This window comes from Chrysochloris asiatica, unplaced genomic scaffold (assembly GCF_000296735.1).
Source record: "Chrysochloris asiatica unplaced genomic scaffold, ChrAsi1.0 scaffold00001, whole genome shotgun sequence".
NCBI classification, from domain to species: Eukaryota; Metazoa; Chordata; class Mammalia; order Afrosoricida; family Chrysochloridae; genus Chrysochloris; species Chrysochloris asiatica.
In genome coordinates, this window is record NW_006408519.1 from 16,383,924 (window position 1) to 16,394,978 (window position 11,055).

Consider the following 11,055-nt stretch of genomic DNA (forward strand, 5'->3'; position numbering starts at 1 on the left):
AATGAAGTACAGTGGCTCTGCTTTCCAAGTCTGTGTCCTCCCCATTCCACTGGCCTTCCAGACCAGATGCTGCATTGCCTCCCCTAATGAGGCATGATGTTAAAAATACAACTTTATTATTTTTCAAATAGAAGGAATTATTTTCCTCCTGTATTAAAAAGTATCACTTATTTAAACTATTGCTGTTAGGAGCTGTCAAGACAGTTCCAACTCACAGTGACCCTGTATAGGGTTTCCAAGGAGCAGCTGGTGGGTTTGAACTGCCACTCTTGTTGTTAGCAGTCCAGTGCTGATCCTACAGCACCACACTAGGAGACCCTATTTAAACTAGAATGCTTAAACGCTATGTTAACTTCTTAGACTACACACACCATGTCTACAAATTTATTAAATACTAGGATCATGTAGCTACTAAGGTTCTGGTTCAGATATGCATAGGTTCATTGTAAACAAAAGGTGTTTGAACATTTCGCTATGATCAATAGGTGCTGTAGAGATCTATTAGTAATACACTTGTCTTCGTCTTTTTATTTATTATAGGGTGTATTAAAAAATAAAGGTCCAATCAAAACAGTGGCTTCGGAGGGGATCAGCTGGGCTAGTTCAATTCTACACGGAGAAATCAGAATGTGGCGGCAACTGTGTTTTGGGCTGGCTGAGGGATACTTTTGAAGTACACAGGATCATCACAGGGGTTTATTATGAGGATGCTATAAGAAAACCTAAAACTGCAGTAGTGAAAAAACATCTAGAAACATTGTGCCAAGAAACTGTTTTTGCTGTGATGACAATGAACCTGAGAGGATTTCTTTGGGAAACCTTTTCTCATCCACACTCACCTCAGACTTTTTTTGGTTCTCCAAACTCAAAAATATGTAAAAGAAAAATAACTTAAGTTCCTAGAGAATGCCAAAACAGCTCTTTTGACAAGGCTTAAATTGACGACTGCACAATTCTTCAGGGAAGGCTTCAACACCTTCAGATAAGCTATTGTTAAGAAACAATAGTTTCACATACTGATATTATTGTTTAATAAAATTTTCTGTGATTTTATAGAAAATCTTTAAAAGTCACCACATGGTTGTCAGAATCTTAAGCCTGTTACACAATTCCTTTACAATGGCCAGAACGTAACTTGGGTATCAGGAAAAATAGATTTAAAATACACACAAAAATTAATATATATTAAATAATTTTTATAAAAAGCACTAGACAGAATTTTTTTTTCCTAAGAATTTAAAAATCTCTATTGTTGTTGTTATTAGGTGTCATCAAGTCAGTCTGACTCCTAGTAACTCTGTGCAAAACAGAACGAAACACTGCCCAGTCCAGTCCGGAGCCAGCCTCATAGCTGTTGTTATGCTTAAACATATGGTTGCTGCCACAGCACCACTCCATCTCATTGAGAGTCTTCCTCTGTTTCACTGACCCTCCACTTTACCAAGCAAGCATGATATTCTTCTCCAGGGACTGGTTCCTCCTGATAATGTGTCTGAAGTATGAGAGATGAAGACTTACCATCTTGGCTTCTAAGAGCACTCTGACTGTACTTTTTGTACACAGATCTCTTTGTTCTTCTGGCAGATCATCGTATATTGAATATACTTTTTCAGCACTACAACTGAAATAGATCAAGTCTTCTATGGTCTTCCTTAATCATAGTCCAGCTTTCACATGCACATGACTTTAGTAAATACCATGCCTTGGGTCAGCAGTACCTTAATCCTCAAACTGACATCTTTGCTCTTGAACACGTTTAAGAGGTCTTGTGCTACAGGTTCACCTAATGCAAAACATGTGATTTCCTGACAACTGCTTCCATGATTGTTGATGGTGGATCCAAGCACGATGGAGTCTTTGACAACTTCTGTCTTTTCTCCATTTATCCTCATGCTATTTATTGGTCCAGTTGTGAGGATTTTTTTGTTTTGTTTTGTTTTTCTGTTGAGGTGCAATCCGCACTGAAGACTGTGGTCTTTGATATTCATTAGTGAATATTTAAAAATCTCTATTTGGGCTTTCTTTATTCTAACAAAAATTTTAAGTTCCATAAAGATGTGAGTTTAAATTTGACCTTTGGTATGTTATTAAAATAATATTTTTGTTTGTAAAATAAGGACAATACTTAGTTCATAAGTAAGGGAGTAAAGTACAGAAAGCACTCATCCAACTAGAAACTAGCTTCTAATTTTATTTAACCTACATTATTTATTTTTACTCTTTAATTGCTTTTTAAGAAGATAATTGATGTTTAATAAAGAAGATCAGATCATTCAAAATATGAAATTCTTAAATTATACAGAAACGTGTAGTTTCCAAAAGATACATCATGTAATTTAATGATCTTAAGAAATCATAAAGTTCTAAAACATATTTGATTATTGTGGTATTAAAATGTCTAGAATAGATAGTAATGGCCTTAACTTTGAAATCTATAAAATAGAAGTGTGGTGATATGGCAAATATGCAAAATATTATCCCTGTAGTGATATGAGGAGAAAATATGCACAAATCCCCTAAATGACTCCAGGTTTCACGTATCAGCTTGGAATTAAAAGTTGTTACATTTATTGCACCTATAGAAAATTCAGAAGTAAGGTAACATTCAAGAAATCTGCAATGCCAGGGAGATAGCAGTTTTCTAAGGTTATGATGACAATGGAATGCAAATTCTTTTTGCCAAGATTTTTCAAACAAGACTAATATTTAGTCTTCAATAACTATGTGCATGAAATGGGATTTAAATGAGGAAATTCACATTACCCTATCTTATCTGCCAAATTTTTAAGCTAAAATTAGAATCTCAAAGGCATTCTACTTGCACAAATGTGATGGCTTTCTAGTTCTTACCTTACTTTCTTATAGAACAAAATAAATAAAAAATTATTGGAAAGTAATGTGATTCAGAGTAGTTTAACAAAAACCTAAGTATAGTTTTATATTGTTTCTGAGTATTTACTCATAATTGATTGATATGCATCTAATGTGCAAAGATCTGGAATCAGAACACCAAAAGGGAAGAATACACTCAGCATTTCTCAAGCTGGGGGAACTGAAAAAATGTGAGGCAGGTGGTTCAAGTCCTCCAGCTGCTCTGTAGAAACCCTCTACAGGGTCACTATGAATATTATCCAACTATACAGAATTTAACAATAACAACAACATTATCTCAGAAAACTCCAGAAATAGCTGTTCTGTAATAAGTCAATCCAATCTCACCTATGAATCAGTTGTAGGCAGGGCATGAAAAAATCACTCAGCTGCCTCTCAATTTGGATAACATGCCAATATGGAAACTGTCTAAGTTGCACCTACATTCTAGGCAAATGGGGAATGATAGAGACAACACACCTACCTGATCTTTGGCTTTGATTAATAGATCAAAGTGAGCCCTTATTAAAATTGTTCTTTTGCCTTTGAAGACCAAAACTGCAAAATGATATTTTCAGGTAATTACATCCTTCTTTTTTTTTTTTATTTTACATTCCAAATCACAATGTTTTGATTTTTTATGATATCTAAATGCCTCTTTAATTTCTGATCAGAAAATAAATTCTTCTTTGGAAAATTACAATCAATACAATAATTTTATTGACTAAATCAGAAAAATCCAGAGACTATTGTTTCAGACACCTGTATGTCCACCAAACAAATCTTTCTTTTTTTTTTTTAAAAAAAGAAAAATGAGACAGTACATTTAAAGTATGTTGCTGTTGTTTGTTGTTGTTAAGTGCCACTGAGTTGATTCCTACTCATAGTAACCTGGTATAGGGTTTCCAAGGGATGGCTGGTGAGTTTGAATCACAGATCTTGAAGTTCAAACAACCTTGTGATCCAGTGCTTATCCAACAGTGCTACACTAGGACTTCTTGTTAGGTGCCATAAAACTGATTCTGACTCAGCGACCCTATGTATACAACAGGATGAAATACTACCCAGCCCTAGGACCTTCTCACAATTCTTCTATGCTTGAACTTGTTGCAGCCTTTGTCTCAATACATCTTTGTAAAGACCTTCCTCATTTTTGCTGGTCCTTTACCTCACCAAGCATGATATCCTTTCTCTTGGAACTAGACTCTCCTCATAATATGTCCAATGTAAATGAAATAAAATCTCACCATTAACTCCTAAGGAGCATTCTGGCTGTACTTATTCTAAACGAATTTGTTTATTCTTCAGTCAAACCATGATATATTCAATATTGTTTGCCAGCTCCATATTTCAAAGGCATCATTTCTTCCTTACATTGTCCATCTTACCATTTATATGAAGTAATTAACTGCTTAATAAAACTTAAACCCCAAATACCTCTTCCCATGTTGACTTTCACTCAACACACCCTATCATATGGAAACAGAAAAATTCATTTGGCTGCATACACTCATTGTATCAACCACTTATCTGTCAGTTTGTCATACTACTGTGGCTTGTATGTTGTTGTGTTGCTGGAAGCTCTGTCACTGGTATTTTCAATACCAACAGCATCACACATAATGGACAGGCTTCAGCAGAGTTTCCAGAAAAAGACAGACTTGGAAGAAGGAGAGGCAAACTACCTCTGAATACTTAGACATAGAAACCCTAATGAAATACTGTCAGATATACTTCTGAAAAAAATGGAAAACACTTTGGATAGCAGAATATTGTCAGCTGTACTGCCAGAAGATGAACCTCTCTGGTTGGAAGGCGCTCAAAATACCACTTGGGTAGAGCTGACATCTCAAAATAGAGTTGACAATGATGTCATGCATGGTGTAAAGTTTTCTGGGTCTTCATTTGTTGATGAGGCATAACTCAAAATGAGGAGAAACAACTGCAGACATCTATTAAAAACTGTAATATAAAATGTACAAATGATGAATCTAGTAAAATTGAAAGTTGTTAAAAATGAAATGGAATGCTTGAATATTCTAGGCATTTGGAGCTGACAGGAACCAATATTGACAGTTTTTAATCTGACAATCATTTTGTTTACTGTGTTGGGAATGACATATTCAAGAGGAATGGTGTCGCAGTCATCATCAAAAAGAACATTTCAAGGTCTATCTTGAAGTACAATGCTGTCTGTGATGGGACAATTTCTACATCTACAAAGAAGACCAGTTAATATCACCATTTTCCAAATTTATGCATCAACATAAAAAAGCCAGTGATTATGAAATTGAAGAATCCTACCAACTGCTTTGGTCTGTAATTGATCAAATATGCAATCAAGATGTATTGATGATTACTTGTGATTGGAATGCAAAGCTAAGAAATAAAGAGGACAGGTCAGAACTGGGACAATATGGCCTTGGTAACAGAAATGATGCTGGAGATTGTACGATAGAGCTTTGTGAGACCCATGATGTATTCATGGAAAATACCTATTTTTAGAAACATAAAAGGGAAGTTATATACATGGACCTTACCAGATAAAATACTCAGGAATAAAATTGACTACATTTGTGGAAAGAGACAATGGGGAAGCTTAATATCATCAACCAAAACAAGACCAGGACAAAATTGTGGAATAGATCTTCAATTGTTTAAATGCAAATTCAGGTAGAAGCTGAAGAAAATTACAACAAATCCACAAGAGCCAAAATATGACCTTAAAAATCACCCATCTGAATTTAGAGACCATCTCAAGAACAGATTTGATACATTAGACACTAATGACCAAATATCCAAAGAGCTGTGGGATAACATCGAGAACATCATACAGGAAGAAAGCAAAAGGACATTAAGAAGACAGGAAAGAAAGAAAAAAACAAAATGAGTGTCAGAAGAGACTCTGAAACTTGCTCTTCAGAGTACAGTCCTAAAATAAATGGAGCAAATGAGAAGAAAAAAGGCTGAACAGAAAATTTTAAGGGCAGCTACTAAAGACAAAGTGAAATATTACAATGAAATGTGCAAAGATCTGGAGTTAGAAAACCAAAAGGAAGAACATTCTCAGATACAATGATAATAAAACTTCAAGCTCTTAAAAGCATATCAACAAAATCTATATTACATACATAACTTATATTACATACATATTGGAAAGACAAGGGATTCAAAATCCTTGTGTGATACTGTTGTACAAATGATGGTCAGAAAAGTCTTTGAGAGATTGACATTTCAGTAATAAAACAAAAAAAGTGAGGCATTAGCACCTCTCTGCTCTTTTCTGTTCTGAACAATAGGAAAACTGTATCTCCTAAATTTATTTTGCATTGTAATTGTCCACTGACATAGGTCTGGAACAAGTGGGTATTTATGCAGTGTGCCTGATTGGAGAGCAGATGTGGTTATTGTGCATTTCATAGTAACTCATTGACCCAAACACTGACAAGTTGTTTGCGATTTGTGTATAGTATAAACATCATTGTCATTTGTGTATAGTACAGACATCAGTATTTATGGATATACTGCCAGGGACATTGTTCTATTCTGGATATAATTTATGAGTATAATAAAGATACACTTGATCGGAACCATCCACCAACTAAACAGCAATGCATTTCCAGGGATCTTGACTATATCTTACCTTCACAATCTTCAAACTTGATACTTTCAATAAAATTTCCTTCAAAATCTACAATATTATCACTTCACTCTTTCAGTTCTGGGATATAACTTGATTAGGGAAAAATTAGTTGAATGCCTGAAAATGCTACGCTGGATGCATGATTTAATAAAGACCTGCTCATATTGATCTGATCATTTTGGGAGTCCTGGTGTGGCGCTGTGCATTAATGCATCAGAAAGCAAAATCGTTTGAACTGAAAGTCAGCAGTTTAAGCTCACCAGCTGCTCCTTGGAAACCCTATACAGGATTGCTATGGGTCAGAACCGACTCTATGGCACTTAACGACAACAACAGCACAGATACTGTTATTTTATAAAGCAAATTATTAATATATAACTTTATTGTTGTTGTTAGGTGCTGTTGAGTTTGTTCTGATTCATGGAGACCCTGTGTTAAATAGACTGAAACACTGCCCATTCCTGTAGTGCAGGTGGTATTGTATGCCATCAAGTCAGTACTGACTCTCAGTAACTCTTGCAGAGTTTCTGAGGTTGCACATCTTTACGAGAGCACAGAACCATATCTTTATCCCATGCCATCCCTAAAACTGCCATGTTTGAGCCCACTGTTAGCCCACAATATATTTAAGTTAGATTAAATATATTGAATATCTGTCATTTTAAAGTAAAAATAATAAACTTCTGACTACCTATAGCTCTTGAAATATTTCAGAATACTATGTGTAAGGAGATAATAGCCATATGATATAAAACTAATAGGAAATTCTATGAATCAGATCATTTAGACTCTGAAAGCATGCATATACATTTTAATCTTTTACAAAATCATGACATGGAATATGGAAACAGGGAAAACTCATATGTTCCAATAAAATGCCATTTTCATGGTTTTGAAGATGAATACGAGAAGTTAACTGATCTGCCTTTGTTGATGAATGTTCTTTGTTTGTGATTTTAACACTAAAATGTAATGAACTTCATGGGAGAATTAAAATTGGCAATGTTTTGATTGATTTGTTTCAAACTTAAACTAAAGCAGTGGTTGACAGAGATTTCAAAAATTATACTTAATACTTCCCTGTATTATAAAGAAAGACAAACACATATAAAGCAGATTCAAATTGTTCCTAGATTTTAAAAATTGTAGATTTAACTTTTCTCATGCTGGAGGACCACTTCTTCTGAATGATGTCAGTGAACTTGTTAATTAATAAAAACAAAAACAAAAAACACCAAACACAGTCTTAGCAAGTTGATCTCTTCGTCAGTATTCCTACAGGACAGAGTAGAACTGTCCCTTCGGGTTTCCCAGGCTTTGTCAATCCATGGGTTTACAGAAACAGATGGCCTCATCTTTTTCTGATGAGCAACTGTTGGTTTCAAAGTGTCTACCTTTTGATGGGTTAATGCACTGGACCCCAAAGTCGGTTTGAACCACAAGGTCGAGGGTTCAAGCTCACCAGCTGCTACTCAGAAACCCTATACAGGGTCACTATGGGTTAGAAACGACTCGATGGCACTTAACAACCACAACAAACACCTTTGGGTTATCAGCCCTGAGCTTATACTGCATCAATAGGGCTCCTAATCAAATGGAAGTAGCTTCAATTTACAAGCAGGTCCCAGATTATGAATTTCTATTGCTAAATTATTCTTCAAACGAAATAGGGACCTAAAGCTGAGTGGCTAGGTACAGTTTGTTTCCAAATTCAATTAGTCAAATGTTTTTCTAAGCATATAGTATACTATTTCTGTAAGCATAAAAAGCATTAAAGAAACAAGTATACATGAAAACGTTTTTAACATAATAATTAAGTAATGATAATATTTTGACCTGTATGTTAAGGAGCTCTGGTAGCATAGTGGTTACGAATCTGGCTGCGAACCTTAAGGTCAGCAGTTCGGAGCAGGAGAAAGATGAGGCTTTCTGCTCCCGTAAAGATTTACAGCTTCGGAAACTCTGTACAGGGTCGCTATGGGTCGGAACCGACTCAAGGGCACTTAACAACAATAACAACATGTAAAGTAAGTGCCCTGATTTTTATAACTAGACATTATAAATACCTCAACTTTTTAATGTAATAGACTTTATTAGAATTGTTTTCTAACTCTATGAGTTGCATGTAAATCAGATATTTATAATACAAAAATTGTAATTGCAACTGACCTTGGGAAAAAAATCATTATATTCTAAATGGACATTCAACTGAAAATAAAATAATTTCAGTCAGACATTGGATCACTAACTCATGACAGCAGATCTTCACTTCTGAGAGCTGTTTCCCCACAAGTAAATAGGCCAATGTGTCCATGTCACACTAAAATTACATTGTAACATTAAATGCATGCAGATGTAAAATTAAAAAGTGAGCCTTGTTAAATCCTATTATGTACATTTACCTTTTGTATTATATTCATTTTTATAGTTTTACTTTATACCAGATTGCTCTTGTTGTTGTCAAGTGCCATCGAGTCACTTCTGACCCATGACAAGATTAGTTTATGTTTTATTTTAAATGTTCACATTTACTTATGAGAATAATCTTTTTAAAAAAAGAATTAAATGTATCCTTGTAACAACCTTACATATCACTCAAGCTTCACTTTTGTAAATACTTTAAAAAAGAAGCTTGGATGGACAGAAATATATTCAACTTCTAAATGCCTTTTGGCAAGGAGGTAGAGAAATTAGAATTATTTATGATTCACTCATACCATGAAAGAAGCAGATCTATATAAGCATTAGTCAAGAGTGATTCGAATAGTGATTAGTGATGAAAACTATCTTCTAAATGTATTTTAACGCTAGACTGTAAGGTCAACTACCTGACATTTAGGACACACACACAAATACACAAAAAATAACATTGATTATTACAAAAACATACATGGGTGGAAAAGGATATCTTTAAAAATAAATGACTTCTGGTGGTCAAAGCATAATTTTGAATTATGGATACTATTTTTATTTAGTACTAACATGAAATTGGAGTCTTGGTGTGGTACAGTAGGTTAATATGCTGGACTACAAGATCAGTTTGAATGGCACGTTTGGTAGTTCAAGCTCATCAGCCACTCCTCGGAAAACCTATTAAGGGTGAGAAGGGAGTTACTGGTGTGACGCTGTAGAATAAGGCACTGGACTTCCAAGTCAGTTTGAATCACAAGGTCAACAGTTCAAGCTCACCAGCTGCTCTTTAGAAACCCTTTACAGGATCACTATGGGTCAGAACTGACTCAATGACACTTAACAACAACAACAATAATAATATTAAATTAGGACTCTTGATATAGGATAAGCACTGGACCACCAGGTCAGTTTGAACTGCAAAGTCAGCAGTTCAAACTCACCAACTACTACTTGGAAACCTTATACAGGGTTGCTATGAATAGAAACCAACTTGAGGACACTTAACAACAACAATATGAAAGTAACCACCAGATATTAATATAAAACTATCTAAATACAAGATATTAAGAAAAAAATGATGAAACACTAAGTAGGGAAGACAAATGTAGTTAATATAATAAACTAGTTACAAGCAAAGGTAATCTGGCAGATGAAACCAAGTACAACAATCATATAAATATAAAGGAATTGTTTTAATTTTTCTACTTTAAAGTTAATTTTAATTGTCTTGATGAAGAAAATCCATCTCAGTATTATATATGATAAACTCTCAAGGCACAGTGTTCGAAAAATTTTTAGTCAGAATACAGAATAAACAACCACAGAACTTGCAGTTAAAATCAATCTTGCAGTCCAGTGCATTATCCCACAGTGCTACACCAGGATTCAATAATAATATGAAAGAACCTTGAGGATATTATACTGAATGAAATAAGCTAATTACAAAAGGAAAATTATTATACGAGATCCCTATTATAAAAAGTCAAAAAGTGTTTTTCACACAACAATATTGTTTATAAATCACTAAGTAGAGGGTAGACACAAATTAACTTACAAAACTTGCAACAAAATAAGTAGTGATATAAACGATCTAAGCAACACAAACATTCACAAAAATCATAGAGTAGGGTAAAACTAACTAACTAACAACAACAAAACTATAAGGTGACAGAAAGTAGCACTGGTTAAAACACAATAATAAAACTGGAAAATACCTGAAGAAATACATCGGGGGAAATAATAGTGCATATAAGATAGAGGCGATATTTCTAAATCATTGATGAAAAAAAGCATAGTCCAAACATCTATGTAAGTAAACGAATAAAAATAAATGAACTAGAGTCCAATTCATAAAAGTGAGCAACAGAAGAATGAAAACAAAAAAAAATATACAAAAATAGAGTTTAAAATATGAGGAGGTGAAGAATTTATTTTTAATAAAGATAAATCAAAGTTGTTGTTGTTGTTGTTGTTGTCAGGTGCCATCGAGTCAGAACCGACTCATAGCAACCCCATGCACAGCAGAACGAAACAATGTTTGATCCTGGGCCAACCTCACTACCGCCGCCACACCTGAGTCCATCAATGATGCCACCTGGCAGATCCATCACGTTGGGGGTCTTCCTCTT

General features: G+C 34.5%; 1 protein-coding gene and 1 pseudogene across 2 annotated transcripts in view; both read right to left on the reverse strand.

The window, feature by feature from the left end:
* Positions 1 to 4,318, reverse strand: part of LOC102838744 — an 8,191-nt pseudogene extending 3,873 nt beyond the window's left edge.
* CSMD3 (CUB and Sushi multiple domains 3) overlaps positions 1 to 11,055 on the reverse strand; it is a 1,928,297-nt gene that overhangs the window by 1,561,490 nt on the left and 355,752 nt on the right. The window lies entirely within an intron of this gene.